The sequence below is a fragment of the Hevea brasiliensis genome, chromosome 17 (genome assembly GCF_030052815.1).
Source record: "Hevea brasiliensis isolate MT/VB/25A 57/8 chromosome 17, ASM3005281v1, whole genome shotgun sequence".
NCBI lineage: Eukaryota > Viridiplantae > Streptophyta > Magnoliopsida > Malpighiales > Euphorbiaceae > Hevea > Hevea brasiliensis.
The window spans coordinates 50,231,824-50,257,935 of record NC_079509.1 but is presented as its reverse complement, the minus strand read 5'-3'; the positions used below and the strand labels follow the sequence as shown (position 1 = coordinate 50,257,935).

At 37.3% G+C, this 26,112-nt stretch overlaps 1 pseudogene; it reads right to left on the bottom strand.

Moving 5' to 3' along the window:
* Window positions 1–1,374: 1,374 nt before the first annotated feature.
* LOC110666493 (endoglucanase 25-like) lies at window positions 1,375–8,768 on the bottom strand (annotated as a pseudogene).
* Between the last annotated feature and the right edge of the window lie 17,344 nt (window positions 8,769–26,112).

Genomic DNA, 26,112 nt, shown 5'->3' with positions numbered 1-26,112 from the left:
AAGATTGCCGAAATAAAAAAAAAAAAAATTCAATATGCAAGATTCCAATCTCACATGCTATGTTATTTTGTACTCCAAGAAGACTCGCTTGAACTGAGTGTAACTGTATTACAAGGCCAGATAGGGCAAAACACAAGGCAGATTTCATTTCATTTCATTTGCCACATTTTTTTTAATATGAATCTGAGCAGAAACTGAAGAACATCAAAATTAAGGGCATCCAAAGTAGATAAAAATCTCATGCATGGGGAATTAAGCCATGGGTAAATTATCAACATGTTGTTTTTTATACGTGACAGAGTCGCCAAACGTGAATTGCAAGTTCACTTCATTAGCTCTCGAGGCGAGGCCAGAATGCAGACATCTTCACCAAAGTTTTACCACAAAACAGACTTTCTCAGCATTAAACAACGCTTACAATTCAACCATCTCTTGGTTAGAATTGAGGAGGCGTGATAAGAATTATCCAATTCTTACCCCTGTTTATATGGAGCCTCTATCTTCTATAACAACTAACCAATATTATCCTTATACGTAATCTTTATATGTACATATCTACATGCCTATTTAACAAATAATACAGCACATCGGTGGTGTGGAGCTTTACCCATAACAGTCTCTCATACAATCAAGTGAATGAATTGTGTGGTTGTATATAAATAAAGCTCAATACTCCATTTGACCTTAACTTGCATCCAATGACACAATATTTAATTACATTTACTTTTTAAGCTATTGATAATGTTGGATTGATTTTCTAGGCTTTATTCGTCGGTATATGGGAGCTATTTGTTTAGAGAAAGAACAATGGTGAGAGAAGGTAAAGAGAGAATTTCATTATAAATTATTATTTTAATTAATTAATTTTTTTTATAAGTGTTAAATTGGGAGTATAATTTATTAATTGGACAAGTATTGTTAGTAAAAAATAACCTAGAAGCTATTGAAAGTTCCAGGAGTTTTATGTAGCTCTTTTTTTAATTGAAGTTTAGAACTCTTACTGTTACACATATTAAGTTGATGTATCGTTTATGACATTTACCCATTAACATTATGATTAGACGAATACAAAGCTAAAGTTGTTGTAGTAGTAAAAGATGAAAATTTCTTACTTACACCAGGGTGTATAAACACCCAATCAATAGAAAACTATATACGTGTATTTTGAAGTCGGACCTACCATGATTTTAATCAAAATGATAGTTATTGATTGATTGGGTATATACACCTGGGTGTAGGTAAGATTTACGTAAGAATTACTCATTAAAGATGATGATGCCATTGACAAACAGAAAGAACCTCAAGAAAGAAGATAAAAACAACTCTATAGATCTAGATCTAGATCATGTGCTCTGATACAATATTACAAAGATGAGCTGGATGAAATGAGCTTCTCATTCACTAGAATAACTGCTTCTGTTTATATACAAGAGGAAGAAAGAAGAGAATAGATTAGTGGGAACAGCTGGCAACTAAACAAACTATCTAAACTAGCCAACTAGTTTAAATGATATCACAAGCAGCTAACTAGCTAAGCTAACTGATAGCTCTGCTTCAACATACAATCATCTTCATCTCTTCTTTTGCTTGATAGCACTATCATTTCTTAAGGATTGAAAATTTCAAGATCTACTGCAGCAAAATCCTCTTCCATAAGTCGCATAAGACATGCTTTAACTAAAAAATACGGGCAGCTTATGGTTTCCAACGTGCCGGAGGTGGTGGTGGGCTGGGAAACATTGGAGGAACAGCTGAGAAAATGGTGGTTTTGTCAATCCCAGTAGTCCTGTCACCTGACAAAGGACAATTGCTTCAACTAGACCTGCATTGCCAGCAAGAGTTGGTTCTGTGTGATAGGAGTTGGATCGAACATCATGGAAACTATCATGCTTGTCAGGGCCACCAACCATACCTCCAATAAGTGTATTTGGGTTAGGCTTTGAGGAGTCCCTCCACTTCCATTCTCCTTTACAGCTGTACTTGATCTTGTTCGTAGGGATGGATGCACCTCTGTGATGGACATGCTTTTAGTAATGATTACCAAAACCTCCAACATAGCTCGTTTTCTGTGGATTTTTGCCCAAGATGTAATCAATCTGCCAAAGCAGAAGAACAAATAATGAAGTTATTGACCATCAACTCTTGACAAGTTCCATTGTAGACCACCTTAGTAATGATAAACACAGATGACATACCTGGGTTTTGGCAAATTCACGCAACACATCAGTTTGAGTAGAAATTTGGCCTACTGTACCATCCAGGTGTATCTGCAGCTTCGAGTTAATCACTAAATAGGGTGGCAAGGAATGCTGCGTTGACAACATACTGAAGTGGCTGAGGTGCTCCATCGTTTAGGTGGATCAATCCTCCTGCACGACATTGTCAAAAAAATACACTGAGATCCAAAAGGTAGACTTATGAATATGAACATGGGCAGGCCAGCCAAATAAGAGATGGTTTGCCTTTGGTTCTGTTAAAGCTTGTAAAATTTGGTAGGTAAGAACACATGATTATATTGGTCTGGTTGTGAAATTTCCTTAATATTTCTTCATATGGATATCCAGGGCTTAAGAACAGTCTCAGACGACTCAAAAGCACCTAGTTACATAATGACAAATTATAACAGACATGATATCTGCAGAAAATTTCTCAGTTCATAAATCATGAATTAGGCAAGTTTGATATGAGTTGAACATAATCCAAGACTACACATCCAAGTTAATTTATTGACATGTAAACTGAAAAATAAAAATGCATCTAAATGGAAAAGAAACATTGCCATCATAACAAAATGTGGAAATAATTTCATATGTCAGGTGGCAGGTGATTAAGTTCCAAAATACACAAGCTGTGGCATCATAACAAGAGAGAGAAAGAGAGATTTACAAGTTGATCTAAGTAAAGGGAACCTTAAATTCTTAGAATTTTTCTTAAAAACGAGGCACATAAAAGCCCCAATGACATTTTGCTTTCTGGAAAAAAAATTTGGAAGTAGATTTCGGTACATTCAGAGCAATAGGAGCAATTAAACAAAAACCAACAATTTCATCAAGGCTCAAATATCAAACAAAAACCAAATGAAACTGTAACTGTCTTTTTACAGATAATTCTAAAGACACTTTGTATGTGTATACGATAAAACAAGATGACATATTATGCATCTCATGAAAATAGAAAGATAGTAGATGGACATGGAAAGGCTAAAAAACTGCCAAAAATATATATAATTTGTAAAGTTAGATTATATAGATAAAAACAGGGTAATTGGAAACTTCAATAACAGACCTGAGCAACAGTGAGCTTGTTATCCCAGCTAAGCACACCATAGTATGGCCCTCCCCAGAAAGCACCAGCATGCTTGGCCAAACCAGGAGTAGTAGCAAACTGAAGATAAGAAGAATTCCCAGTAGCATAGTAGAGCCAAGCCCCACCCCACATAAACTCATCCCAGTAGCTAGTTGAAGTACAAAAAATGGAAGCGTCTGTACCACCACCTGCACTATGTCTACCTCGCTGTACCCTTGCAAATACAAAGAGGGTTTTAGCACCATGGACAAGTTTCTGCGAGTACGTTTTGTTATCTTTGAAAACAATGGATGCAGAAGCTACGGCAGCAAGATTGGAACAACTATGGCATTCAGTAACAGCCTGTGGGTAATCAATGTCCTCACGGCGCATCCAACAATAAAGATCATTAGGAGATGAACTGCCTTCAGAAGCATCTCCTACACCAACCTGTCAATAAGCCAGAGAAATTTACATATCAGACTCAAAAATCCCTTCAAAGATACAAGATAACAAAAACAATAATTCTAAGCAGATTAACAGATATAGTATTTCCATTGTGAAATCAAGCATCAAGGGAAATTAAGAAGTCACTAGACATTTGCCCGAAAATTGCGTGGATTTTTGTAATTTTCCAAACTGTTATTGTATAAAATATATATACGTTTGGTAATGTGTTGTATCAATTGAAGCTCTTTTTTGTTTCCCACCACTTCATACAGACTTTAGCAATTTAACATGAAAAGATAACAATTGGTTGAAACACATCCTTGTAAAATAGAAATGTATATATTTGAATAATGAGAATAAATTCCTCACTGTAATACCACTATACCAGTTGAGAATAATATTTATTTGTAATATAGACTTGTTAATCCTATGATTTAATAGTTTTCTATGTTTGGAGGCATAAAACTAAAACAAGTCTAACATGTCAAATTAATAAGGCTATCAAATTGGGTACCAAATAAATAAGTTAGAAGTTTCAACTCACTATAATTCTTAAATAAATAGTTTTCCTGTTAATCCAAAATAAAAATTTTAACTCTGACACATATTGAAAATATAGTGAAATGCATAACTCATCTCGAAATTTTATCTGAATATGGAAGGACAGCCTCTGACATGCAATTTTCCTCATAAAAGTGACCATAGAGAGCATCTGTAGCTACAACACCATGTGGCTATTAATCAATTTTTTGCTGCACAGAGAAGAGAAAGTAGAGCAAGTCATTATTTCATTATAGTTCACTATCCCCTTTTCAGAATTAAAGGTTTGAGAATGGACATGAATAATGTCAAAATTTACATAGTCAAAATGGCAACGACAATTAGCTTTTCATCAAACATGTGCCATGCATGCAACTGAAGTCATCAATCAAACATGTTCTGTGCATGGGATTGTGCATGGGATTGCAGCAACTGTAAGCAATATCACAGCCACACATATAATGGAATCAGTGTCTTGCAATTGATATTGCACTAACATCTGCCAAAGCTCCTTTGATGGGAACATCAGCATCAGAATTATTAACATATAAATTGACATATTCCAATGCACATTTATTTAAGTATTTAGAATCTCACCAGAAAAATTATTATGAGACAGATCAAATTCTTGTAATTTTCTTGTCACTCCAAGACAAAATTCTTAGCTCACACAAACAGAAAATACAATGAAAATTCTTATTTCATTCTGAAGATCCATTAGCAAAATTACTTTTAAGTAACTCATTCTGAAAAAGAGAAATAATTCTCCAGATAAATGTAAAGATGAACAAGATCAACCAAGTCTCTTAGTGCAGTATTTACAGGATTTTAATTATTAAAAAAAAACTGAAATTTTGAAACATCTCATTGAGATGTAACATAGCACTATAAAATTTTGTACTAAATAAACTGCAAATGATGTAAATGCAGAACTTGGGAAGTAGAAATCAGAGAAGAAACTAATGAGATTTGGAAAGAGAAGCATTATAATCCTATTTAATAATTCTAAAAGGGTTGAATTCAAATGATTTATCCAAAATAAAAAGGCCTAGAACTTTTGAAGAGAAAAAAGGGGTGGGGGAATTGCATTTGTAGAAGCAAATAATAAGCAAATGCAAATTTTTAGCATAACATAGTTTAACCATGTAACCCAAATTGACATTTAAACTTAAAGCTCCTACACATAACAAAAATCAATTACTATGCCATCCACTATCTAAAAAGATTGGTTTATATGAACAATTAATCACACTTGAATTTACATTTATAAAATGACAATACAGTAAGATTATGAACTCGATTATTGAGTTATTAGTCTAATTAAGATTAGTCCTAGAATTATCTCACACATGGAAAAAAAAAAAAGAAAAAGCAACCCAAATTTTAATCTATTTTCTCGAACATACCTAGCTACTAAATACACCAGAGAGTTAAGATAGAGGGCAGTGAAAGCTAACCTTGATTTGTTGAATATATTAAGCAATAGATGAAACTTGAGCAACGGGTTTGAAAATATTTGCATCATATGGATATGGAAGTGATCATAAAATTTGATATAAAGTGGATTTACATGCAACCATAAAATATTTCCATAGCAATAAAGAAGCATTTGTTATAATATAATGAATGTATTATTTTGAATAAGCTGGAAGCCTAAAAGAGAAGTCATTGTATCTAAAAATTTATTGTGTTAAGATGTTGAGAATACTGTCATATTGTGGTGCAAAACGGCTGTAATATGTGAAGCAATTTGAGGAATAGCAGAACTCCACGTGACAACATGTTGTGCCCTTATTACAGTGCCCAGCTTTATAATATTTATTATTATATAGATATAGTAAGATTGGATAGATCATGGATGACACTATCTACTCGGAAGATAATACGATCTATGTTGTGCATCGCGAAAGCGTGTAAACTGTAAAGAAATAAAACAAATACACAAAATACCAATATTTATGTGGTTCACCCTCTCAACATAGGACAATATTTACGGGCATACGATCTTGCACTATTTTCAATAATAAATCATCACTACAAGCTCAAGCTATACCATCCATAAACTCAATTACACCAAGAGAACCCATATTACATCAAACTGCTCATAGTAAATATATTAGTTAGTCCCTCTTAGTCTCCTCTAGATATAACCCAATGTATTTACTATTTTAACTGCTACACTACAAAGGGTGTCTTCAACTATATGAGCGAGAGCTCTCTCACTAATGTACAAGAATTACTCTCTCTTAAATTCTATACCCTTTCTCTACTTTAAGCCGAAGTCTCTTTCCCTCTATGGGACTGCAATGGGTAGGAGCTCTTCATCAATGGGCAGAGCCAAATTCTTAGCAATTGGCAAAGCCCATCTCTACAATGAGCGACAGCCTCACTCCATAAGCTGAAAGCCAAATAATTTTTTCTACCATTTTTATATTTATAGTGTTAATTCCCCCAATCCTAATATGATTAGGAGTCTCACTCAATTTAAGAATAATACTAAAATAAGAGTTCTACTTTATATAGAAAATATCTCTCTATCATATTGAGGAATATTTATCACACTCAAATTAGGAAAAGTTCTCTCCAAATTCCACTAGGATTTTGAGTCATAATTCTAACAATCTCTACCTTGACTCAAAATCCATAAACTATTACATATCTCAAATTCTTGGATGCCTTCAATCATCACATCTCCATGCTTGAGCTTGAACCCTTCAAACCATCAATCTCTCCAATCTTCATCTTGGGTGTAACTTGCTTCTTTCTTCAAAAAATCTTCGCGTTATCAACTTTCTTGATTTTGCATCAAGAGCTCCACCTTAAATTCAATTCTCCACCATCATCATTGTTGCATGTGCGACTTTCCACATCTCATAGCAGCTTCAACCAAGCTCACTAAGATCATCCCATGCTCTGATACCAATTTGTTGTGCATCGCAGAAGCGTGTAAACTACAAAGAAATAGAATAAACATACAAAACACTAATATTTATGTGGTTCACCCTCTCAACATAGGGTTACATCTACGGGCATGCCATGTTCCACTATTTTCAATAATAAATTATCATTACAAGCTCAAACTATACTACCCATAAACCTAATTACACCCAAGAAAACCCATATTACATCAAACTGCTTATAGTAAATATATTAGTTAGTCTCTCTTAGTCTCTTCTAGATATAACCTAATATATTTACTATTTTAACTGCTACACTACAAAATGTGTCTTCAACTATATGGGCAAGAGCCCTCTCACCAATGGACAAGAATTACTCTCTCTTAAATTTTATGCCTTTTCTCCACTTTAAATTGAAGCCTCTTTCCCTCTATGGGACTGTAATGGGCAAGAGCCCCTCATCAATGAGCAGAGTCAAATTCTCAGTAATTGGCAAAGTTCCTCTCTACAATGAGCGACAGCCTCATTTCATGAGCTGAAAGCCAAATAACCTTTTCTACCATTCTCCTATTTATAGTGTTAATTCCCTCAATCCTAATCTGATTAGGAGTCTCACTCAATTTAGGAATAACTAAAAGTTTACTATTATATTAAAAATAAAATATTCCTCTATCCTATATATAATATCTTAAATTTTGAAAAAAGTCTCTCCAAATTTCACTAGGATTTTGAGTCATAATTCTAACAATCTTTAAGTGCAAGCATAGAATCACTTGTGCAGCAATGTGTTGATGGTATCCTTAGTGTGGTTGAAAGTCTTGAGAAAGTAATCAGTTCCCCACTTAATAATATCTTTGACATGACTGAGCTCCCCAGCTGCTTCATACTTAGCACGATACTCAATAACGCTCCAGCTCAACATCAACATAGCAAAAGATGCAGGAAAATTGAACTTGATAGCATCTCCACCATCATAATATCCACCAGCCAGACCTTTAAAAATAGATCCTATTGCCGATTTCCCATCATTCAAGCAAGAATTCCCTCTCTATGGCACGTTATTATGCTTCAGGAGCTTCCCAGATGAGATCTGCTGAGAATCAAATATTATATCAAATTAAGGGAAAGTAAATTACATTGTTGAGCATTGAAGAACATGAGTGCCTTATGAAGTGCAAGAGTGTAATTATTCGGCAAAAACTTAGAATGGTGGTGGTGAGGCACAGTATTGACCATGAGAGTAATGAAGCCAGCTAAAAAGCGGGAGAAAAGAAGAGTGCCAATAGTCCAGACACATATCTTGCGGCTGACGAGGATACAACCAAGATCAATGTACTTCTTCGTCGTCTTCTACTCAGCTGGACCAATAAGCCAGCTCTGCGGATTCTCATCCAAAGGCCTGGACAAAGCGGCCTTGTCTAATTTCAACAGATTCCTACTATGGTCACCGTCGCTAGCGAAATCTGTAGCATTTATCTCCAGTGGACCACCACATAGATCCCTTCTGTACATATTTAAGCACCATCATGATAAAGCATTAAAGTGAATGAGGAGCCACTACAGCAAATGAGGAGGAGGAGAAGGAAGAGGAGGAGGAGGAGGGGAGGGCAGTGGAGTGATAAAGTGTTAAAAAGTTAAAAGCATGAGCAGACATTGGAGACTAATGACGTTGGGAAGTTATATATAAATATCAATTTTGTAGGGACTAATATGTGCTTTTCCAATGGATATGATCCTCTTATTCAATAGGTCCCTCAAGACGCAATGTTGAGAAAAGAAATAGATATAATATTATAAAGTTTATGAATAAATGAAATATTATACTTGAAAATATATCATAACAACAATTTGTTTTTTTTAATCAGAAATGATTTTCATTCATGAATCAGAAAGAATAGCCCTATCCAAACTTATAAAAGAGAGCAACTGGGCTGAAGGATTTGTTACCCATCCTGCCTCTAATGACAAAGTTCTAGCTGCATTTGCTACCCAGTCTGCACATCTATTAGAACATTTAGGACTAAACACAATACTTAATGAAAGATAAAGAGACAAATACATTCTAATGTCACGAATGAAAGCTTTAAGAGCCCATGGAGGAGCCACTTGAAAAGAAGTAAGCTAAACAGTCTGAAAGGAATCAGATTCAATAACACAAGGAGTATAACCCCTGGAAATAGCCATGCAGATCGCTTCTTTAACTGCTAAGCATTCCGCAGTAAGAGGAGAAGAGCTTAAGAAAGATCTTGAACATCCATCCACTAGTTGACCCTGTGAGTTTCGAACAACAACTCCTAAACCAGCTGCGAAAGACTGGTAGTCAAAGGAGGCATCGACATTGAATTTCAGCACTCCATTAGATGGGGGAGACCATATGTAAGAAGGAGGCCTTTATGGAGAAAAAACAGCAGGCAGAGAATGTATTTGTAGAGCTCCTATTGATTGCATCTCTTCAAGTTCATTCTGAGCCTTAGAAATAGTCATATGAGGATTCGGTTCAACTCCTTCAAAGATAGCCTTATTCCTTGATTTCCAAATATGCTAACTTAGCAGGCATGCTAACTGAATTTCACATTGATCCTTATGGGAGACTGAAAGATATAAGTTCTACAACCACTCCTTAAAAAATATAAAACTAGAAGAGCTTGGATAGAAACCCAATCTAGAACCAAACCAAGATGCCCAAGCATGGTTACAAAAGAATAAGAGATGCTCTAAGGATTCCATAGTACAGTTACACTGTAACACCCTCCCGGTAGCAACTCCGTACATTCTACTGTTCCAGTAACCAGTGCCGGTCCGGACAGCTAGAACGTCCGGAAAAATATTTAAATTAAAGTGAGGGACCATAATTAACTCAAATATTAATAAGAAAAATTTAGTAAAAATTTTAGAAATAAAATACAACTAAGTTAAATGAGCCGGTGCCCAAACGATGGGTAACCCAGAGGGAAGTTGCGGTTCTCGCAACTAGGAGCCCTAGACCCGGGGAAAAATTCATAAAATAATTTTTGGGACTCCAGAGAAGGGTCATTGAGGTTCCTATGGCATTAGAATGCCAAGAAAATATTTAGAAAAATTTTTCAATCGGTACAGACAATTTTGACCCGTTAACGGAGGGCATTTTGGTCATTTCGCCTTCAGAGGTGATTTTTGGCCGACTTGTCCAGTTGAGTAAATAATTATTATGACATAAAATATGAATTAATGTTGATGAAAAACTAATTTAAAGTTAGTAGAAAAGAAAAGAAAAGAAAAATCAAAATAATGCAAATAATGATATCATTAAGAGGTCATTTAAAAGTTCCCAACCAATCACCATTCAACAAGCTTTCTTAAATCACTTAAAAGAGTCAAAATAGACCAAAAAAATTATGGTCTTCTTCCTCTTCTTCCTCAAGCCGTGACCTCTCTTCCATAGCCCTCCATAAAAATTTCTTGCATCACTTCCATTTTCCCATGAATTTCCACTACTAAACCCTAGACACCTTTCATTAAAACTTGTCCATACCTCTTGGGAAAGTGTTTGGCAGCCTAGAAAAGGAAAGAAAGTGAAGTTTAAGCTTGAAAAATTCTACCCTACAAGAGGTTAGTGCTTATTTATGTATAAATCTCTCTTATTCCATGTTAGGGACTTAAAATGAGTATGAAAATGTAACTTAAATGAAGTAAAACTTAGGTATATGTATCCCATGGAATTTGGCAGCCTAGTGAGGATTATGATGTTGATTGTTCAGATGGGCTTAGAGTGGATTAGAGAGGGTGTTTAAAGTGTATATACATATATGTAATGAATGAAAGTGTTTAACTAAGGTGTATGGGTGAAATGAAATGGGAAATTAGGGTTTTTGGAGTGAAACTTAGACTTTGCTTATGAAATGATGAGTGAACATTCTAATGGTCAATTAGTGACCATTTGAGGTGAGTTGACCATAATTTGAAGTGCATTAGAGTGTTATAACCTGAATTGGTATGCTGCCTAGTGAGGGCAGCAGGTGAGGCTGTGATTCCAGCCCACTTGGACAGCCATAACTTTGGCTGTGTAGGTTCAATTGGTGTTTGGCCAATTGGACATGAAACTAGACATATAATGGCACAATTTTGCTGAAGAAACCATGCCCAAAAGACCAAAGCAAGTGGACCAAAAATTGGCCCCAATCCGGATACCCTGCAACCAGAATCTGCAGAATGACCAAATGAACAGTAATTGTTCATTTGGCCATAACTCATTGTAGAATGGGCCAATTGACCTGAAATTTTTACAGCAACAAGATAAGATATAGACAAACAACTTTCATGAAGAAACCTACCCCAAATTATGAGCAGAACCTATCCAACAAGGCAGTGGCAGTCACTGTTCACTGCACTGTAGATATGGTCAATTCTGCAGTTTTGCAATCCGGCCAGCTGTGGTTTTTGAACCATAACTGGAGCTACAAAACTCCAAATGTAGTAATTCAAAAAAGGAAATTCAACTAGACAAAATAAGAAACAACTTTAATGTTTACCATTTCTTCAAATTCCCACTGTAACAGTCATTAATGGAACAGTGAAGTTTAGGTACAAAAACTAAAAAATTCTGCTCCCTTGGTTTAAGCTTAGAAATGGTATTGGTGATTAATGCCAACAAGTTTTGAATGCAAAATGTGGTATGTTGGGAGTGTCAAAACCAATGTACCTATTTTCTATCCAAAAGTCAACATTTTTGTTGACCAATAAAGTGAATAGTGACACCAAAACTTGAAACTCAAAAATTGAAGAATTCAAAAGTATCAAGTGCCCTAGTATACCTAACAAGATTGGTTTGGATAGTTTGGCATGCCAATAGGTTCAGTTAGCAGTACTGCACATGACATTATGCCATTCTGTGATTTTATGGCTTTTAGCCATTTCGACATTGTGTTGAGACTTGGCCTCGTGCCTAATATTATTTACAGCTTGTTAGCTGTTCTATTGCACACCGGGAGATATATATGTGACCGATGGTGTGACGGCCCGAGGTACTTGATACCCAGTGCGGTTTACGTTTATTGATCGATCGTTCAGTATAGGTTACTTGGGCAACCAAAAGAATGAAAGTGGATAAAGTTAACGAAATAAATGATTATAACAAGTACAAAACCAGTAAAACATCGATACATTCAATACATATTTATTTTATGCTGTTTCCTTTTATTTTATTATTGCACCACTAAGCATTATTGCTTAGCGCGTTGCTTTTGCCACGCGTAGGTTCTGGAGATACTGATTGAGAGCCCAGTAGACCATGATGGGTGAGACCATCCTGACTCTGCATAGTGTCCGTGTCACCTCACCATCCACAGTGCATTGGTAGGACACTAGGTTTCATTTTGGTATTTTGTAACTAATTTTTATTTTCTCATATGTAATTGAACTTATGTAATGTATTTTGATTTTCATGTAAATAATGAAAATTGTGGTTATGAATGTAAAGTTTGAGTATTTATTTATTGCTTGTATATGAGTATCATGAGAAATGAATGTTTGAGTAATGGAAAGGTTGTTGAAAATCATATTGAGACTTTGTTGATAAAATGGAGTTGGGATTGTTTGAAAATGATTTTGGAAGTGTTTTTCACAGGTTCCGAAGAACTGTTTTCTCCATTTTTAGCCGGTACTCTGCCGGATTTTCTATAAAATTTTCGGAACCTCAAATAAATTATAATTTCGATAAATGGCTCAAATATATTATATTTCACAAGTTATATTCAAAACCATGATAAAAATTAATTAAGGTAAAATAGAGTGTGCAGGTACACCGTGTGACATTGCTTACTCGGATATGCTGTACACGGGTAAGGGGTGTCACATTTAGTGGTATCAGAGCACGGTTTAGGCGTTTCTGGGCCTAGACTGAGTCCATACCATGCATTGCATTTGTAAGAGTCGAGGTGACACTAATACAGATTTGTTTGTCTTTGTTATTTTGAATAGGATATGGACCCTACATCTCAGAGGGCAGTTGAGGAGGAAGTGGAGAGTCATGCTCCACTGCGGAAATGAGGCTGGAGGTATGGGAGAACCTGCTCCGCCAGCTCAAGCAAAGCCTGCTCAGCCTCCACAGGCCATGTTCCAGCAAATGGCTGAATTTTTCAAACAAATAGCTGGAGTAATGCCACCACCACCACCACCTCCACAACCAAAATCACACCTGGAAAAATTGAGAAAGTTTGGAGCAGTAGACTTCTTTGGCAAGAGAGAAGATGATTATTGCGGTAGCAAAACAAAATTGGTTGAGCAGAGCAGTGAGTTTTAAAACAACTCCACTTTGCACTCGAGGGCAAAACTTGGAATCTCTGTATCCCCTTTGCAAGACGATGCATATGAATGGTGGGATCTGTGTCTAGTGAATCTGACTAGAAATAGTAACTTGGGACTTCTTCCTCTCCGAATTTAAGAAGAAATATGTGGGTAGTGTATACCTAGAAGAGAGAAGAAGAGAGTTCATTAACTGAGCGAGACAGTGTCGGTGGCGAGTATGAGAAGGAATTTGTCAGATTGAGCCGCTACGGAAGGGAGATAGTCCCTAACGAAGCTGAAAGATGTAAGAGATTTGAAGAGGGATTGAATGACAATATAAAGATCATGATCACTGCCTTGGGAATTACCGACTTCACCAAGTTAGTGGAAGCTGCAATAAAAGTTGAAAAAGTAAGAATAAGTGAGCGGACTGAAGAGAGAGAGAGAAGAGGGGCCCAGTCGGTCTAGTTCATCTCTGCATTTGGGAAGAAGTTCAAGGGTCCACACCTGAGTTCAGTCAACCACAAGGTCGTGGTCGGGGCCCAGGGCCACGCTTTACCCCTAGGAGAGGTCACCCACACCATCGGTGGGCGCTCTCGAGGATGGGGTTCAGGACCAGCCCGATCTTCTCGCATGTCCACACTGCTTTCAAATGGCATAAAGGGAGTGTTGGAGAGTGGCGGTGCTTAAGGTGTGGGTCAACAGAGCATCAGTTGAAGAACTGTCCACGCAGAACTACTACAGCTGCTCCAACACAAGCAGACGGACCTGCTCCTGCCCCACAAAGGGGTAGGAAATCTGGCAAATCTGAGGCAGTGGGATCATCTCAGAGGCCTGCATCTGAGCCAGCAGAGAGACCTGATAACAGACCACCTGCCAGAGCTTATACCATGAGAGCTCAGGAAGAGCAAGATGCCCCAAACGTCATCAGGGGTATGTTCTTCCTCTACAATACTCCTGTGCATGCATTGGTGGATCCAGGATCCACTCATTCATACATCTGCATCAACCTACCCGTAGAAAGGGGGATACTAGAAGGGGAGAGTGACCAAGACATTCTGGTCACTAATCCATTGGGCCATAGTGTAGTGGTGAACAAAGTATACAAGGGTTGCCCGTTAAGGATTCAGGGGTATGAATTCTTGGCAGACCTGATTGAGTTGCCTTTCCATGAGTTTGACGTGATTTTGGGAATGGACTGGTTGTCACGTCATCAGGCAATGGTTGATTGCAAATTGAAGAGAATTTCTTTGAAAACTTCTGAGGGTAATGAGATCACAGTTGTGGGGGAAAGGATAGATTTCTTGTCCAATGTCATCTCAGCCACAGTTACAAGAAGAATGATGAGAAAAGGCTGTGAAGCCTGCCTAGCACATGTGGTGGATACTAGGCAGGCTAAGCCAAACCTGAGTGATATACCCACAGTAAGAGACTTTCCAGATATGTTCCCTGAAGAGTTGCCTGGTTTGCCACCAGAAAGGGAAGTTGAATTTGCTATTGAGACACTGCCGAGTACAGCACCCATTTCTATTGCTCCTTATAGGATGGCACCCACTGAATTGAGGGAGTTGAAAACTCAGTTGCAAGAGTTAATTGATAAGGGGTTCATACGCCCCAGTGTGTCACCATGGGGAGCTCGATTTAGTTTTGTGAAAAAGAAGTATGGGACTTTGAGTCTATGCAACGATTACTGATTGAATAAAGTGACTGTGAAGAACAAATATCCGTTGCCTAGAATTGATGATCTGTTTGATCAGTTGAAGGGAGCAGGAGTATTTTCTAAGATTGATCTCAGATCAGGGTATCATCAGTTGAGGGTGAAGGATGCAGATGTGCCAAAGACTGCATTCAGGACCCGATATGGGCATTATGAGTTTCTAGTGATGCCCTTTGGCCTAACAAATGCACCAGCAGCATTCATGGACCTTATGAACCGTATCTTCCACTCACACTTAGATCGGTTCGTAGTGGTCTTTATTGATGATATTTTGGTGTATTCCAAGACCAGGGAAGAACATGATGAACATTTGAGGATTGTTCTGCAAACCCTGAGAGAAAAGAAGCTGTATGCTAAGTTGTCCAAGTTTGACTTTTGGTTGAATGAGATTGCATTCCTTGGACACATAGTGTCAGCTGATGGGATTAGGGTGGATCCCAAGAAAATAGAAGCAGTGATGGAATGGAAGCCTCCCAGGAATACAACTGAGGTTAGAAGCTTCTTGGGGCTAGCTGGGTATTACAGGAGATTTGTAAAGGGATTTTCCTTAATAGCTGCTCCAATGACCAAGTTGTTACACAAGAATGTCAGATTTGACTGGAATGACAAGTGTCAGACCAGTTTTGAGAAGTTGAAGGCTATGTTGACAGAGGCACCAGTGTTACACACAAGGTCGAGAAAGGACTTTGTGGTCTACAGTGATGCCTCTCATAATAGGTTAGGTGTGTATTGATGCAAGAGGAAAAGGTGGTCGCTTATGCTTCACTAAGGCCACATGAACAGAATTACCCTACCCATGATCTAGAGCTTGCAGCAATTATCTTCGCACTGAAGATATGGAGGCATTACTTGTGTGGTGAAAAGTGCTACATTTACACAGACCACAAAAGTCTGAAATATTTGCCAACTTAGAAGGAGCTCAACCTTAGACAGAGACGATGGATTGAGTTCCTGAAGGATTATGATTGTGTAATTGATTACCATCCTGGGAAGGCAAATGTAGTTGCTGATGCTTTGAGCAGAAAATCCATCACAGCTTTGAGATCATTGAATGCCCGTCTATCTTTGGTTCGAGATGGAGCTATTTTGGCTGAGTTACAAGTGAGGCCAAACCTGTTACAGCAGATTTTAGATGGGCAGAAGGTAGATGAGAAGCTAATGGCTATTATGAGTAAACTCTCAGAGGGAAAAGCAACTGACTATGAAGTGAAAGCAAATGGGTGTCTGTATTACAAAGGAAGACTGTGTGTACCAGATAATGGGGAATTGAAGGCCAGTATTCTAAAAGAGGCACACACCAGTGTATATGCTATGCACCCAGAAAGTACAAAGATGTATCATGATCTGAAGCTTTAGTATTGGTGGCCTGGTATGAAGAAGGACATAGCTGACTATGTGACTAAATGCTTGACATGTCAGCAAGTCAAGGCAGAACATCAAGCTCCATCAGGTTTGCTACAGCCTATATGCATACCTGAATGGAAATGGGATCGGGTCACCATGGATTTTGTAAGTGGTCTACCTCTCACCCAGAAGAAACATGATGCAGTATGGGTGATAGTAGATAGATTGTGAAGTCGACACACTTTCTTCCGATTAGATGACTACTCACTGGAGAAGTTAGCAGAATTATATATCAGTGAGATAGTTAAACTGCATGGAATTTCACTTTCCATCATATCCAATTGAGACCCAAGGTTTACATCGAGATTTTGGAAGAAGTTGCATGAGTCCTTGGGTACACAACTCCACTTCAGTACAGCTTTCCATCCTCAGACGGATGGGCAATCAGAAAGAGTAATCCAGGTAAACAATTGAAACCAATTAAACAAATACACATATTGAGCTGAAATGATAAAAATAACATGAAATATATGTCAGGTCCTTAAGGATATGCTGAGAAGTTGTGTCATTGAGTTTGAGGGAAGTTGGGATAGATACCTCCCACTGGCAGAATTTGCATACAACAATAGCTACCAAGCTAGCATCCAAATGGCCCCATATGAAGCACTGTATGGGAGAAAATGTAGAACTCCAGTGTGCTGGACTGAATTGGGCGAAGACAAACTGGTAGGCCCAGATTTGGTGAAACAGACTGAAGAGAAAGTGAAACTAATCAAAGCCAACCTGAAGGTTGCCTCGGACAGACAGAAATCTTATGCTGACCTGAAGAGAAAAGAAATAGAATATGTGATTGGCGACAAAGTGTTCCTCAAGGTGTCACCGTGGAAGAAAGTATTGAGGTTTGGAAGAAAAGGTAAGTTAAGCCCTAGGTTTATTGGCCCATATGAAGTCATTGAACGTGTGGGACCAGTAGCCTACAGGCTAGCTTTACCACCAGAGCTGGACAAGATCCACAATGTGTTCCACGTGTCCATGCTTAGAAGATACCGCTCAGATCCTTCACATGTCATCTCCAGGGAAGAAATTGAAATACAATCGGATTTGACATATGAAGAAGAACCTCTACGGATCCTGGCTCGGGAAGTAAAAGAATTAAGGAATAAGCAGATTCCACTGGTGAAAGTACTTTGGAGGCACCACAACACCGAGGAGGCAACTTGGGAAAGTGAAGAGACGATGAGGCAACAGTTCCCTCAACTGTTTGCATCAGGTAAATTTTGAGGACAAAATTTAAATTAGAGGGGAAGAGTTGTAACACCCTCCCGGTAGCAACTCCGTACCTTCTACTGTTCCGGTGACCAGTGTCGGTCCGGACAACTAGAACGTCTGGAAAAATATTTAAATTAAAGTGAGGGACCATAATTAACTCAAATATTAATAAGAAAAATTTAGTAAAAATTTTAGAAATAAAATACAACTAAGTTAAATGAGCCGGTGCCCAAGCGATGGGTAACCCAGAGGGAAGTTGCGGTTCTCGCAACTAGGAGCCCTAGACCCGGGAAAAAATTCATAAAATAATTTTTGGGACTCCAGAGAAGGGTCATTGAGGTTCCTATGGCATTAGAATGCCAAGAAAATATTTAGAAAAATTTTTCAATCGGTACAGACAATTTTGACCCGTTAAGCCAAACGGAGGGCATTTTGGTCATTTCGCCTTCAGAGGTGATTTTTGGCCGACTTGTCCAGTTGAGGAAATAATTATTATGACATAAAATATGAATTAATGTTGATGAAAAACTAATTTAAAGTTAGTAGAAAAGAAAAGAAAAGAAAAATCAAAATAATGCAAATAATGACATCATTAAGAGGTCATTTAAAAGTTCCCAACCAATCACCATTCAACAAGCTTTCTTAAATCACTTAAAAGAGTCAAAATAAACCAAAAAAATTCTGGTCTTCTTCCTCTTCTTCCTCAAGCCGTGACCTCTCTTCCATAGCCCTCCATAAAAATTTCTTGCATCACTTCCATTTTCCCATGAATTTCCACTACTAAACCCTAGACACCTTTCATTAAAACTTGTCCATACCTCTTGGGAAAGTGTTTGGCAGCCTAGAAAAGGAAAGAAAGTGAAGTTTAAGCTTGGAAAATTCTGCCCTACAAGAAGTTAGTGCTTATTTATGTATAAATCTCTCTTATTCCATGTTAGGGACTTAAAATGAGTATGAAAATGTAACTTAAATGAAGTAAAACTTAGGTATATGTATCCCATGGAATTCGATAGCCTAGTGAGGATTATGATGTTGATTGTTCAGATGGGCTTAGAGTGGATTAGAGAGGGTGTTTAAAGTTTATATACATATATGTAATGAATGAAAGTGTTTAACTAAGGTGTATGGGTGAAATAAAATGGGAAATTAGGGTTTTGGGAGTGAAACTTGGACTTTGCTTATGAAATGATGAGTGAACATTCTAATGGTCAATTAGTGACCATTTGAGGTGAGTTGACCATAATTTGAAGTGCATTAGAGTGTTATAACCTGAATTGGTATGCTGCCTAGTGAGGGCAGCAGGTGAGGCTGTGATTCCAGCCCACTTGGACAGCCATAAATTTGGCTGTGTAGGTTCAATTGGTGTTTGGCCAATTGGACATGAAACTAGACATATAATGGCACAATTTTGCTGAAGAAACTATGCCCAAAAGACCAAAGCAAGTGGACCAAAAATTGGCCCCAATCCGGATACCCTGCAACCAGAATCTGCAGAATGACCAAATGAACAGTAATTGTTCATTTGGCCATAACTCATTGTAGAATGGGCCAATTGACCTGAAATTTTTACAGCAACAAGATAAGATATAGAAAAACAACTTTCATGAAGAAACCTACCCCAAATTATGACCAGAACCTATCCAACAAGGCAGTGGCAGTCACTGTTCTCTGCACTGTAGATATGGTCAATTCTGCAGTTTTGCAATCCGGCCAGCTGTGGTTTTTGAACCATAACTGGAGCTACAAAACTCGAAATGAAGTGATTCAAAAAAGGAAATTCAACTAGAAAAAATAAGGAACAACTTTCATTTTTACTATTTCTTCAAATTCCCACTGTAACAGTCATTAATGGAACAGTGAAGTTTAGGTATAAAAACTGAAAAATTATGCTCCCTTGGTTTAAGCTTAGAAATGGTATTGGTGATTAATGCCAACAAGTTTTGAATGTAAAATGTGGTATGTTGGGAGTGTCAAAACCAATGTACCTATTTTCTATCCAAAAGTCATCATTTTTGTTGACCAATAAAGTGAATAGTGACACCAAAACTTGAAACTCAAAAATTGAAGAATTCAAAAGTATCAAGTGCCCTAGTATACCTAACAAGATTGGTTTGGATAGTTTGGCATGCCAATAGGGTTCAGTTAGCAGTACTGCACATGGCATTATGCTATTCTGTGATTTTATGGCTTTTAGCCATTTCGACATTGTGTTGAGACTTGGCCTCGTGCCTAATATTATTCTGACTTGTTAGCCATTACATTTACCGAGATATATATGTGACCGATGGTGTGACGGCGAGTACTTGATACCTAGTGCCGGTTACCCGTTTATCGATCGATCGTTCAGTATAGGTTACTTGGGCAACCAAAAGAATGAAAGTGGATAAAGTTAACGAAATAAATGATTATAACAAGTACAAAACCAGTAAAACATCGATACATTCAATACATATTTATTTTCTACTATTTCCTTTTATTTTATTATTGCACCACTAAGCATTATTGCTTAGCGCGTTGCTTTTGCCACGCGTAAGTTCTGGAGATACTGATCGAGAGCCCAGTAGACCGCAGACTGGGTGAGACCATCCTGTAGCTCTGCATAGTGTCCGTGTCACCTCACCATCCACAGTGCATTGGTAGGACACTAGGTTTCATTTTGGTATTTTGTAACTAATTTTTATTTTCTCATATGTAATTGAACTTATGTAATGTATTTTGATTTTCATGTAAATAATGAAAATTGTGGTTATAAATGTAAAGTTTGAGTATTTATTTATTGCTTGTATATGAGTATCATGAGAAATGAATGTTTGAGTAATGGAAAGGTTGTTGAAAATCATATTGAGACTTTGTTGATAAAATGGAGTTGGGATTGTTTGAAAATGATTTTGGAAGTGTTTTTCACAGGTTCCGAAGAACTGTTTTCTCCATTTTTAGCCGGTACTCTGCCGGATTTTCTATAAAATTTTCGGAACCTCAAATGAATTATAATTTCGATAAATGGCTCAAATATATTATATTTCACAAGTTATATTCAAAACCATGATAAAAATTAATTAAGGTAAAATAGAGTGTGCCGGTACACCGTGTGACATTGCTTACTCGGATATGTTGTACACGGGTAAGGGGTGTCACATACACAAAGAACAAGCTGCAAAGGATGAACATCCTCTAATAAAAATATTCTCCTTAGTTGCTAGAGAATTATGTCATGCCCTCCAAATGAAGTTGCGAATCTTAGGTTAGATGGGAAGATACCAAATCTTATGCCAAAAGGCTAAAGCAAGAGCATAAGAGGTTTATGGACTTGATTATTGGCCTTGCCTAGCTTGAGCTAATTTGAGCTGATAATAGATAGATTTAACAGAAGCATTCCCACTTCTAGAAAAATGCCACACTCTTCCTATCTCTGTTTGATGATCACCAAGAGGAATTTTGAGAATTTCCTTGCATTCAAATGGTGAAAAGTAAGCATATAGGATAAGAAAATCCCACTGCCTTGTAGCATTATTAATTAAATCTGCCACATAAAGGATAGGACTATTAGTAGGACGTTGACTTCCTATTTTGAAGTCTGGAAGGGAGGGTACCCAAGGTTTAGACCAAACATTAACAAAAGATGGTCCTGTAATGTGCCATCTTAACCCCATCTTCAGAGCTGCCCATCCCACTAGTAAACTTCTCCACCCCCAAGATGGTGAATAACCTTCCAAAGCTATCAAGAAATCTGAGGAATGGAAATAAATACCCTTCATTATACGAGACCAAAGCAAATGAGGGAACTTAATCGATCTCCAAGCTCTATTTGCTAAAAAAGCATCACTAAACAGAGAAAGGTCTTTAAAGCCAATTCCTCCCTCCCCTTTACTCCAGGATAACTTGTTTAAGATAACCAGTGGATGCTTGATTTATCAAAGGAGTTCCTCCACTAAAACTTTGCTGCCAAACTATGAAGATGTTTAATAAATCTTTTCGGTAATTTAAATGCGGCCATGACATAAGAAGGGAGAGCTTGTAAAATAGTTTTTATGAGAACTTCTCGACTTGCTTGCGAAAGAAATTTGGATTTCCATCCTTGCAATTTGTGTAAGACTCGATCTTTAATAAAATGAATAGCCTAAGCTTTCTATTTGCCCCATGTAACTGGTAATCCAAGAGACTTGGTCATTCCTCCTTGTTCATATATTCCAAGTAGATTTGAGATAGCTTGTCTGACATGGCATGAGGGTATAACTGCTAAAGAGTAATTCGAACTTTACTTGGTTAATTCTCTATTATTAAGAATTTGTTTAAATTGTAGTGGTTCTTCAATTGAAGCTTTCCCAAAAAGAAGAGTACCATCTGCAAACAACAAATGAGACAGGGAGGGACAGTGTCTACTGATTCTATATCCACTTAATTTGTTGCATGCCATTGCTTCCTCAAATAATCGAAAAAGCACATCTGAAACCAGTAGGAAAAGGTACGAAGAAATGGGGTCTCCCTGCCTTAAACCGCACTCTGGATAGAAAGGAAGCAAGCTCTCACCATTTATAACCATAGTGTACTCAACTGTTGCAATGCATTGATAGATCCAGTTTAACCATATATTGCAAAAACCCATCTTACACATAATATCCATAAGGAAATCCCAGTTGACAGAGTCATAAGCCTTATGAATATCAATCTTCATAGCCATGGCCCCCATTTTTCCTTTACGCTACTTACGAAGCCCATGAAAAGCTTCATGTGCAATGCAGACGTTATCATGAATACTACGTTGAGGAACAAAAATAACTTAAAGTGGGGAGATAATTTCATCTAGCCAAGGTTTCAGTCGATTTGCCAAGGTTTTAGAAATAACCTTATATGCAAAATTACATAGACTGATGGGACGAAAGTCTGAAAAAGATTCAGGAGATTGATTTTTGGGAATTAACACAATTTTGGTAGCGTTTAAGTACCGAGGTAGAACTCCACTTCTAAAATAACCTTGGACCAATTCTACCAATTCAGCTTTGATCACACTCCAATATTTCTAGTAAAAAACTCCTTGGAAACCATTCAGTCCTAGGGCATTATAGGCTCCCATAGAGTAAACCACATTTTTTATCTCCTTCTCTGAAACTAATCCACATAAAGCTTCGTTCATTGCAGCTGAAACCACTTAAGGAATCCCATTTATGACCTCAACATAAGATTCCCTATTTCCTTCTAAAAACGATTTCTGAAGAAATTGTATACTTCCTGTTTTATAGAAAATTCATCCTACACCCATTTTCCTCTACTGTCTTTAATTTTAACAATTTGATTCCTTTGTCGTCATTGAGATGTTGTGGCATGAAAGAAGTAGGAATTACTATCCCTAAACATTAACGAGTTTACTCTTGCCTTCTGGAACCAAAAAATTTCCTCTAATTGCCATTGCTCTTTCAGTTGGTGTTGAATGTTATCTATCTCAGCTTGGGTAGCTTGATGCAATGGGGAAGAAATTAAGCTATCAAGTTCCATAGATAACTCTTGGATTCTTCTTCAAGAATTACCAAAAGTTTATCTTCTCCACAACATAAGAGCATCCCTAAATTCAATTTTCCCATAAAATCAAAAGAATTGGAAGCCAAGAATTTTTAATTAGCTCTTCACAATCCATAGAGGTTGGCCAGCAGAGATCAAAGTGAAAAGTTGAGTTGGCCTATCTATACATTTGGTGGAGGATAAGAATAAATGGACAATGATCTGATGCTGAAAACTTTTAATGCATCAGTTGATTATGGGGGAAAAGGCATCGCCATTCAAGATTAATTAATGCTTTATCCAATCTTTCCATAATGCAAGTCGGACCAAATTGCTTACTAGTCTAAGTGAATCTCTGCACTTTAAAAGGAAGCTCTTCCAATGCTGCATCAAACACAAAGTCATTATAGCTTTGGGCAATGGATGGATTGACCCTTCTAGCACCCCACTTGTCAATCTGAGCATTACAAATGTTAAAATCCCCCATGATAAGCCAAGGGACCCCATGCTGTATATCAAGATGCTTGAGACTATCAAGGAATGCAACACGTCCTCGCACATCTGGATGACCATACACAAAGGTTGCGTGTTAGGGGGTAGGTTGGGAAGTGAAAACATTAATCCACCTCTTCGACCCTTGCAAAACTTGAACTGGAATACAATCCTTCCACTATAATGTAAAACCCCTAGATAATCCTTCTGGATCAACATAAAAAGAGTGTTGAAAGTCGTATCTAATTCCACAATGTTCCAAAAAAACTTTTCTGTTTCTTTGTCTCTAATAAAAACACCACCTTAGGCTTATTTCTTGATATAAGCTCCCTAAGAGCTTTCATTGTCAGGGGTTGCCCAAACCCCTGACAATTCCAACAAAGAAGTGTTATGGCTTCTCGGGTGGCTTCTGGCTAGCTACCGGAGCCTCAGAATTTGTATCACAGTTGCTTAGGCTAAGCTGCTGAAATCCAGAGTCATTTAATTCTCCCAGCGATTCCTCTAAATCAACATCTGGTTACACTTGCTGGCTTTGCCAAGCCAGTTCTTTAATCTTCCTTCTTTTAGGCTTAAGTAATTGCCTTTGTTTATCTGTTCTAGGATTATAAACAAAGCTTGCAAGTTGGGTTGGGCTTTCCAGATTACTATCTAAAACTGTACACTCAGGTAGAGCATCCAAAGTTAATAGAGGATTGCTTGGGGGAATATGGCTTTCTTTTCCCACAATTTGGGTGTAACACCCCTGTTTGCATAGTCTGGTAAATTATACTGTTTCGGTGACCAATGTTGGTCGGGATAATTAAGAGGACTAGAACTATGTTTAAGACATATAGAAAAGCCCTGATCGAAAATAAATAGTGATTACCAGATGGAAAGTAAAAAAAATAAAGCATAAAAAGTTAAATGAGCCGAGGGTCACAGCGATGGGTGACCTTATCGGGAAGTGACTATGAAGTCAGTCCTAACCTGAATTTTGAACTGAAAAATGTGACGCTGCGGTGCTAAGGACTATTGCGAACACAGTGGAAAAGAGAAAATCACAGAAAAGAATTTTTAAGCAGGTCAAATAATTAGGTCAGGGATTCAGAAGAAATATCAAATAACTTGCAAACCGGATCAGACAGGCGAGGGGCAATTTAATCAATTCACCCCTAGAGGTGATTTCTGACCTAACTGTCCTATAAAATCGGAGAAATAAAAATTTCAGAATAGAAAATTAAATTAAAGAACTATGGAAAATCAAAGAAGAATAGAAAAAGAAAAGAAAAAGTGGATTATTACATCATCATCTTACCTTATGCATGATGCAATAAAAACAATTTTAATTAACCAAAATTTGACTAAGTCAAAAGCAAGATAAATACTAAAAATTAAAAGAAAAAAAAATGGGTCTTCTTCCTCCATCAAGTGCCGTCCAAGCCTCTCACTCCTCTCTCTCTCATTTTCTATTTCTTTTTCCACCATTGAAGCTCATTTGAAGCTTTTTAAAACCCAAAATTTAGCCATAGAATTTGAAGAATTCTTAACTAAAACTTGTATTTGAGCTTTGATAAGAAGATTTATGGAGGAAGAAAGGAAGAATTTGGAGAGCTTAAGAAGATTGGAAGGTTCCACATAAGGTTAGTAAAGATGTTCTTAATTCCCTTTTTAAATTTACTTTTGAACATATATTTGAATTAGAATTGGTAAAAATTAAAAAAAATCAAATATGGAGGACTAATTATGAAATTCGGCCAGTCTTTGGGGGAATAGAAATTGGTTGAGTTTGATGAAATTAAAGGGGTCTAGAAATGTAACTAAGTGTATAGATGTTGATTATGTACTTTAAATTTATTAATTGAATGAATTGTGTAAGTTAGGGTTCTTGGCACTTAGGGTTTGGGAGAAAAATTGTAAAAAATGGTCAATGGATGCAAATGATCTTAATGAAGGTTATAAATGGTCAAATGGGACCATTTGTGATGTGTGTGAATTGATAGAACCAAATTGCAATTCGGATTGGTTAGTGTTCATATTGTGATAGCTTGACCTAGGTCCATTTCAGGGACCAAAACATAAAATTTACCAACCCAATTGGTGTGAGGCTAATTGGGGATGAAAACAGACACATAATGGCACATTTGTCATTGAGGAATCATGCCCAAAAAATGACCATAACATAGTGACCAATTAGGTTAAACTCGGGTGTAGTGCACTACCACTGTACCAAAATGACCAAATGAACTTGGCCATAACTTGGGCTAGACAGGTCCAAATGACCTGATTTTTGTGGCATTGGAAATGTATGACATAGCACTACAATTTTCATGAAGAAACCAACCCAAATTCTGCCCATAACCAAGTCATTTTGCCACCCAAAGTTAG